Here is an 8,360-nt window from a genome sequence, read left to right on the forward strand (position 1 = left end):
GATATAAAAAAAAAGTTCTTGAAGTGAGGATACTAAAAGGATAATATGTAGGATGTAGGATTGTGATAGTTACTTGCCTACTGGAGTCTGTAGTTGCATATGGAAATACCCCTCACTGATCGAAGAGAATGTGGTGCTGTGGTCGGTGCCACGGACTTGGGGTCACTGCCATTCAGGACTCAGGACACAGTTACACATGTGGGATCTGCTTGTCTTAAAGAGGGTTAGTGGGACTACGTGTTGCCGGCCTTGCATATCGAAATATACCTCACTGATCGAAGGGAGTGTGGTGCTGTGGTCGCTTTCACGGACTTGGGGTGACTGCCATTCAGGACTCAGGACATAGTTACACATGTGGGATCGGCCTGTGTTGAACAGAGTTATTGGCACCACGTGTCGCAGCCGTTACATATGGAAAAATGCCTCACTGATCGAAGGGATTCTGGTGCTGTGGTTGTCTCACAGAGTTGGGGTCACTGCCATTCAGTACTCAGGACACAGTTCCACATGTGGGATCGGCTTGTGTTGAAGACGGTTAGTGGACACCATTTGTCGCTGGTCTTCCACAGTGTAGGCCAGAGGTAGCGGTGAGCAAGGGCCCACTGCCACATGCATACGTTGGTGGCCCCACCGGCCTGCGTAGTGTAGGTTCAGTGGCACAACGTGTCGCCGGCAATCCATATGCAAATACCCCTCACTGATCGAAGGGAGTCTGGTGCTGTGGTCGCTGCCATTCAGGACTCAGGACACAGTTACACATGTGGGATCAGCTTGTGCTAAAGAGGGTTAGTGGGACTACGTGTCGCCAGGCCTAGCATATCGAAATATGCCTTACTGATCAAAGGGAGTGTGGGGCTGTGGTCGGTGCCACGGAATTGGGGTCACTGCCATTCATGACTCAGGACACAGTTACACATGTGGGATCGGCTTGTGTTGAACAGGGTTAGTGATCCCATGTGCTGCTGGCCTTGCATATGGAAATATCCGTCACTGATCAGAGGGAGTCTGTTGCTGTGGTCGCTGCCACAGACTTGGGGTGACTGCCGTTCAGGACTCAGGACACAGTTACACATGTGGGATCGGCTTGTGTTAAAGAGGGTTAGTGGGACTACGTGTCGCCGGCCTTGCATATGGAAATATGCCTCACTGATCAGAGGGAGTCTGGTGCTGTGGTCGCTGCCACGGACTTGGGGTGACTGCTATTCAGGACTCACGACACATTTACACATGTGGGATCGGCTTGTGTTAAAGAGGGTTAGTGGGACTACGTTTCGCTGGTATTGCATATGGAAATATGTCTAACTGATCAAAGAGAGTACGCTGCTGTGGTCGCTGCCACGTACTTGGGGTCACTGCCATTCAGGACTCAGGACACAGTTACACATGTGGGATCGGCTTGTGTTAAAGAGGGTTAGTGGGACTATGTGTTGCCGGCCTTGCATATCGAAATATGCCTCACTGATCGAAGGGAGTCTGGTGCTGTGATTGCTGCCATGGACTTGGAGTCACTGCCATTCAGGACTCAGGACACAGTTACACATGTGGGATCGGCTTGTGTTGGAGAGTGTTAGTTGGCACCACGTGTCCAAAATTCAAATTGCGAGGTCTGCTGCCCGCCGTGTAGACTGCTGAGTGTTCGTTTGTACTTGAAAATGAATTTGGTGATTGTAATAAAGCTATAACGGATATAAAAAATGTTCAAGAAGAAAGGATACTAAAAGGATATTATGTAGATTTGAGGCCTGTAATAGTTACTTGCCTAGTGGACTCTGTAGTTAATGAATGAAGAAATAATTGTCATTGTGAGCCCTACTGAGTGCAGTGTAGGCGTATGATGAAAAGATGAAATAAGTATAGAATACACTGACAAAGTGTTGTATTTTCTGAGTACAATCTTGTTATTAGAAATTAGCATTTAAAATTGGAATTGCGAGCCTTACTGCCTGCAGTGTAGACTGCTATTTCATGTTAGTTTGTATTTAAAGATTAATTTGGTCACTGTAGTAAAGCTATAACTGATATAAAAAAAAAGTTCTTGAAGTGAGGATACTAAAAGGATAATATGTAGGATGTAGGATTGTGATAGTTACTTGCCTACTGGAGTCTGTAGTTGCATATGGAAATACCCCTCACTGATCGAAGAGAATGTGGTGCTGTGGTCGGTGCCACGGACTTGGGGTCACTGCCATTCAGGACTCAGGACACAGTTACACATGTGGGATCTGCTTGTCTTAAAGAGGGTTAGTGGGACTACGTGTTGCCGGCCTTGCATATCGAAATATACCTCACTGATCGAAGGGAGTGTGGTGCTGTGGTCGCTTTCACGGACTTGGGGTGACTGCCATTCAGGACTCAGGACATATTTACACATGTGGGATCGGCCTGTGTTGAACAGAGTTATTGGCACCACGTGTCGCAGCCGTTACATATGGAAAAATGCCTCACTGATCGAAGGGAGTCTGGTGCTGTGGTTGTCTCACAGAGTTGGGGTCACTGCCATTCAGTACTCAGGACACAGTTCCACATGTGGGATCGGCTTGTGTTGAAGACGGTTAGTGGACACCATTTGTCGCTGGTCTTCCACAGTGTAGGCCAGAGGTAGCGGTGAGCAAGGGCCCACTGCCACATGCATACGTTGGTGGCCCCACCGGCCTGCGTAGTGTAGGTTCAGTGGCACAACGTGTCGCCGGCAATCCATATGCAAATACCCCTCACTGATCGAAGGGAGTCTGGTGCTGTGGTCGCTGCCATTCAGGACTCAGGACACAGTTACACATGTGGGATCAGCTTGTGCTAAGGAGGGTTAGTGGGACTACGTGTCGCCAGGCATAGCATATCGAAATATGCCTTACTGATCAAAGGGAGTGTGGGGCTGTGGTCGGTGCCACGGAATTGGGGTCACTGCCATTCATGACTCAGGACACAGTTACACATGTGGGATCGGCTTGTGTTGAACAGGGTTAGTGATCCCATGTGCTGCTGGCCTTGCATATGGAAATATCCGTCACTGATCAGAGGGAGTCTGTTGCTGTGGTCGCTGCCACAGACTTGGGGTGACTGCCGTTCAGGACTCAGGACACAGTTACACATGTGGGATCGGCTTGTGTTAAAGAGGGTTAGTGGGACTACGTGTCGCCGGCCTTGCATATGGAAATATGCCTCACTGATCAGAGGGAGTCTGGTGCTGTGGTCGCTGCCACGGACTTGGGGTGACTGCTATTCAGGACTCACGACACATTTACACATGTGGGATCGGCTTGTGTTAAAGAGGGTTAGTGGGACTACGTTTCGCTGGCATTGCATATGGAAATATGTCTAACTGATCAAAGAGAGTAAGCTGCTGTGGTCGCTGCCACGTACTTGGGGTCACTGCCATTCAGGACTCAGGACACAGTTACACATGTGGGATCGGCTTGTGTTAAAGAGGGTTAGTGGGACTATGTGTTGCCGGCCTTGCATATCGAAATATGCCTCACTGATCGAAGGGAGTCTGGTGCTGTGATCGCTGCCACGGACTTGGAGTCACTGCCATTCAGGACTCAGGACACAGTTACACATGTGGGATCGGCTTGTGTTGGAGAGTGTTAGTTGGCACCACGTGTCCAAAATTCAAATTGCGAGGTCTGCTGCCCACCGTGTAGACTGCTGAGTGTTCGTTTGTACTTGAAAATGAATTTGGTGATTGTAATAAAGCTATAACGGATATAAAAAATGTTCAAGAAGAAAGGATACTAAAAGGATATTATGTAGATTTGAGGCCTGTAATAGTTACTTGCCTAGTGGACTCTGTAGTTAATGAATGAAGAAATAATTTTCATTGTGAGCCCTACTGAGTGCAGTGTAGGCGTATGATGAAAAGATGAAATAAGTATAGAATACACTGACAAAGTGTTGTATTTTCTGAGTACAATCTTGTTATTAGAAATTAGCATTTAAAATTGGAATTGCGAGCCTTACTGCCTGCAGTGTAGACTGCTATTTCCTGTTAGTTTGCATTTAAAGATTAATTTGGTCACTGTAGTAAAGCTATAACTGAAAGAAAAAAAAAAGTTCTTGAAGTGAGGATACTAAAAGGATAATATGTAGGATGTAGGATTGTGATAGTTACTTGCCTACTGGAGTCTGTAGTTGCAAATGGAAATACCCCTCACTGATCGAAGAGAGTGTGGTGCTGTGGTCGGTGCCACGGACTTGGGGTCACTGCCATTCAGGACTCAGGACACAGTTACACATGTGGAATCTGCTTGTGTTAAAGAGGGTTAGTGGGACTACGTGTTGCCGGCCTTGCATATCGAAATATACCTCACTGATCGAAGGGAGTGTGGTGCTTTGGTCGCTGTCACGGACTTGGGGTGACTGCCATTCAGGACTCAGGACATAGTTACACATGTGGTATCGGCCTGTGTTGAACAGAGTTATTGGCACCACGTGTCGCAGCCGTTACATATGGAAAAATGCCTCACTGATCGAAGGGAGTCTGGTGCTGTGGTTGTCTCACGGAGTTGGGGTCACTGCCATTCAGTACTCAGGACACAGTTCCACATGTGGGATCGGCTTGTGTTGAAGACGGTTAGTGGCACCATTTGTCACTGGTCTTCCACAGTGTAGGCCAGAGGTAGCGGTGAGCAAGGGCCCACTGCCACGTGCATACGTTGGTGGCCCCACCGGCCTGGGTAGTGTAGGTTCAGTGGCACAACTTGTCGCCGGCAATCCATATGCAAATACCCCTCACTGATCGAAGGGAGTCTGGTGCTGTGGTCGCTGCCATTCAGGACTCAGGACACAGTTACACATGTGGGATCGGATTGTGCTAAAGAGGGTTAGTCGGACTACGTGTCGCCAGGCCTAGCATATCGAAATATGCCTTACTGATCAAAGCGAGTGTGGGGCTGTGGTCGGTGCCACGGAATTGGGGTCACTGCCATTCATGACTCAGGACACAGTTACACATGTGGGATCGGCTTGTGTTAAAGAGGGTTAGTGGCACCAGATGCATTGAGACTGTATGAGCCTGTGATGATGCTTGGTGTGGACGGGCCGCACTGGGAGCAATGTGTCTTGGCTACTGGACTGCGTCATGTGGAATCAGGACTCTATCTGAATTGTGAGGCCTGCTGACCGTAGTGTAGTCCAGAGGTAGCGGTGAGCAACGGCCCACAGCCACGTGCATACGTTGGTGGCTCCACCGGCCTGCATAGTGCAGGTTCAGTGGTACCACGTGTCGCCGGCCTTCCATATGCAAATACCCCTCACTAATTGAAGGGAGTGTGGTGCTGTGGTCGCTGTCACGAAGTTCGGGTCACTGACGTTCAGGACTCAGGACACAGTTACACATGTGGGATCGGCTTGTGTTGAACAGGGTTAGTGGTACCATGTGCTGCTGGCCTTGCATATGGAAATATCCGTCACTGATCAGAGGGAGTCTGTTGCTGTGGTCGCTGCCACGGACTTGGGGTGACTGCCGTTCAGGACTCAGGACACAGTTACACATGTGGGATCGGCTTGTGTTAAAGAGGGTTAGTGGGACTACGTGTCGCCGGCCTTGCATATGAAAATATGCCTCACTGATCAGAGGGAGTCTGGTGCTGTGGTCGCTGCCACAGACTTGGGGTGACTGCTATTCAGGACTCACGACACATTTACACATGTGGGATCGGCTTGTGTTAAAGAGGGTTAGTGGGACTACGTTTCGCTGGCATTGCATATGGAAATATGTCTAACTGATCAAAGAGAGTACGCTGCTGTGGTCGCTGCCACGTACTTGGGGTCACTGCCATTCAGGACTCAGGACACAGTTACACATGTGGGATCGGCTTGTGTTAAAGAGGGTTAGTGGGACTATGTGTTGCCGGCCTTGCATATCGAAATATGCCTCACTGATCGAAGGGAGTCTGGTGCTGTGATTGCTGCCATGGACTTGGAGTCACTGCCATTCAGGACTCAGGACACAGTTACACATGTGGGATCGGCTTGTGTTGGAGAGTGTTAGTTGGCACCACGTGTCCAAAATTCAAATTGCGAGGTCTGCTGCCCGCCGTGTAGACTGCTGAGTGTTCGTTTGTACTTGAAAATGAATTTGGTGATTGTAATAAAGCTATAACGGATATAAAAAATGTTCAAGAAGAAAGGATACTAAAAGGATATTATGTAGATTTGAGGCCTGTAATAGTTACTTGCCCTAGTGGACTCTGTAGTTAATGAATGAAGAAATAATTGTCATTGTGAGCCCTACTGAGTGCAGTGTAGGCGTATGATGAAAAGATGAAATAAGTATAGAATACACTGACAAAGTGTTGTATTTTCTGAGTACAATCTTGTTATTAGAAATTAGCATTTAAAATTGGAATTGCGAGCCTTACTGCCTGCAGTGTAGACTGCTATTTCATGTTAGTTTGCATTTAAAGATTAATTTGGTCACTGTAGTAAAGCTATAACTGATATAAAAAAAAAGTTCTTGAAGTGAGGATACTAAAAGGATAATATGTAGGATGTAGGATTGTGATAGTTACTTGCCTACTGGAGTCTGTAGTTGCATATGGAAATACCCCTCACTGATCGAAGAGAATGTGGTGCTGTGGTCGGTGCCATGGACTTGGGGTCACTGCCATTCAGGACTCAGGACACAGTTACACATGTGGGATCTGCTTGTCTTAAAGAGGGTTAGTGGGACTACGTGTTGCCGGCCTTGCATATCGAAATATACCTCACTGATCGAAGGGAGTGTGGTGCTGTGGTCGCTGTCACGGACTTTGGGTGACTGCCATTCAGGACTCAGGACATAGTTACACATGTGGGATCGGCCTGTGTTGAACAGAGTTATTGGCACCACGTGTCGCAGCCGTTACATATGGAAAAATGCCTCACTGATCGAAGGGAGTCTGGTGCTGTGGTTGTCTCACAGAGTTGGGGTCACTGCCATTCAGTACTCAGGACACAGTTCCACATGTGGGATCGGCTTGTGTTGAAGACGGTTAGTGGACACCATTTGTCGCTGGTCTTCCACAGTGTAGGCCAGAGGTAGCGGTGAGCAAGGGCCCACTGCCACATGCATACGTTGGTGGCCCCACCGGCCTGCGTAGTGTAGGTTCAGTGGCACAACGTGTCGCCGGCAATCCATATGCAAATACCCCTCACTGATCGAAGGGAGTCTGGTGCTGTGGTCGCTGCCATTCAGGACTCAGGACACAGTTACACATGTGGGATCAGCTTGTGCTAAAGAGGGTTAGTGGGACTACGTGTCGCCAGGCCTAGCATATCGAAATATGCCTTACTGATCTAAGGGAGTGTGGGGCTGTGGTCGGTGCCACGGAATTGGGGTCACTGCCATTAATGACTCAGGACACAGTTACACATGTGGGATCGGCTTGTGTTGAACAGGGTTAGTGGTCCCATGTGCTGCTGGCCTTGCATATGGAAATATCCGTCACTGATCAGAGGGAGTCTGTTGCTGTGGTCGCTGCCACAGACTTGGGGTGACTGCCGTTCAGGACTCAGGACACAGTTAGACATGTGGGATCGGCTTGTGTTAAAGAGGGTTAGTGGGACTACGTGTCGCCGGCCTTGCATATGGAAATATGCCTCACTGATCAGAGGGAGTCTGGTGCTGTGGTCGCTGCCACGGACTTGGGGTGACTGCTATTCAGGACTCACGACACATTTACACATGTGGGATCGGCTTGTGTTAAAGAGGGTTAGTGGGACTACGTTTCGCTGGCATTGCATATGGAAATATGTCTAACTGATCAAAGAGAGTAAGCTGCTGTGGTCGCTGCCACGTACTTGGGGTCACTGCCATTCAGGACTCAGGACACAGTTACACATGTGGGATCAGCTTGTGTTAAAGAGGGTTAGTGGGACTATGTGTTGCCGGCCTTGCATATCGAAATATGCCTCACTGATCGAAGGGAGTCTGGTGCTGTGATTGCTGCCACGGACTTGGAGTCACTGCCATTCAGGACTCAGGACACAGTTACACATGTGGGATCGGCTTGTGTTGGAGAGTGTTAGTTGGCACCACGTGTCCAAAATTCAAATTGCGAGGTCTGCTGCCCGCCGTGTAGACTGCTGAGTGTTCGTTTGTACTTGAAAATGAATTTGGTGATTGTAATAAAGCTATAACGGATATAAAAAATGTTCAAGAAGAAAGGATACTAAAAGAATATTATGTAGATTTGAGGCCTGTAATAGTTACTTGCCTAGTGGACTCTGTAGTTAATGAATGAAGAAATAATTTTCATTGTGAGCACTACTGAGTGCAGTGTAGGCGTATGATGAAAAGATGACATAAGTATAGAATACACTGACAAAGTGTTGTATTTTCTGAGTACAATCTTGTTATTAGAAATTAGCATTTAAAATTG

The sequence above is a fragment of the Triturus cristatus genome, chromosome 2_2 (assembly GCF_964204655.1).
Source record: "Triturus cristatus chromosome 2_2, aTriCri1.1, whole genome shotgun sequence".
Classification (NCBI taxonomy): domain Eukaryota; kingdom Metazoa; phylum Chordata; class Amphibia; order Caudata; family Salamandridae; genus Triturus; species Triturus cristatus.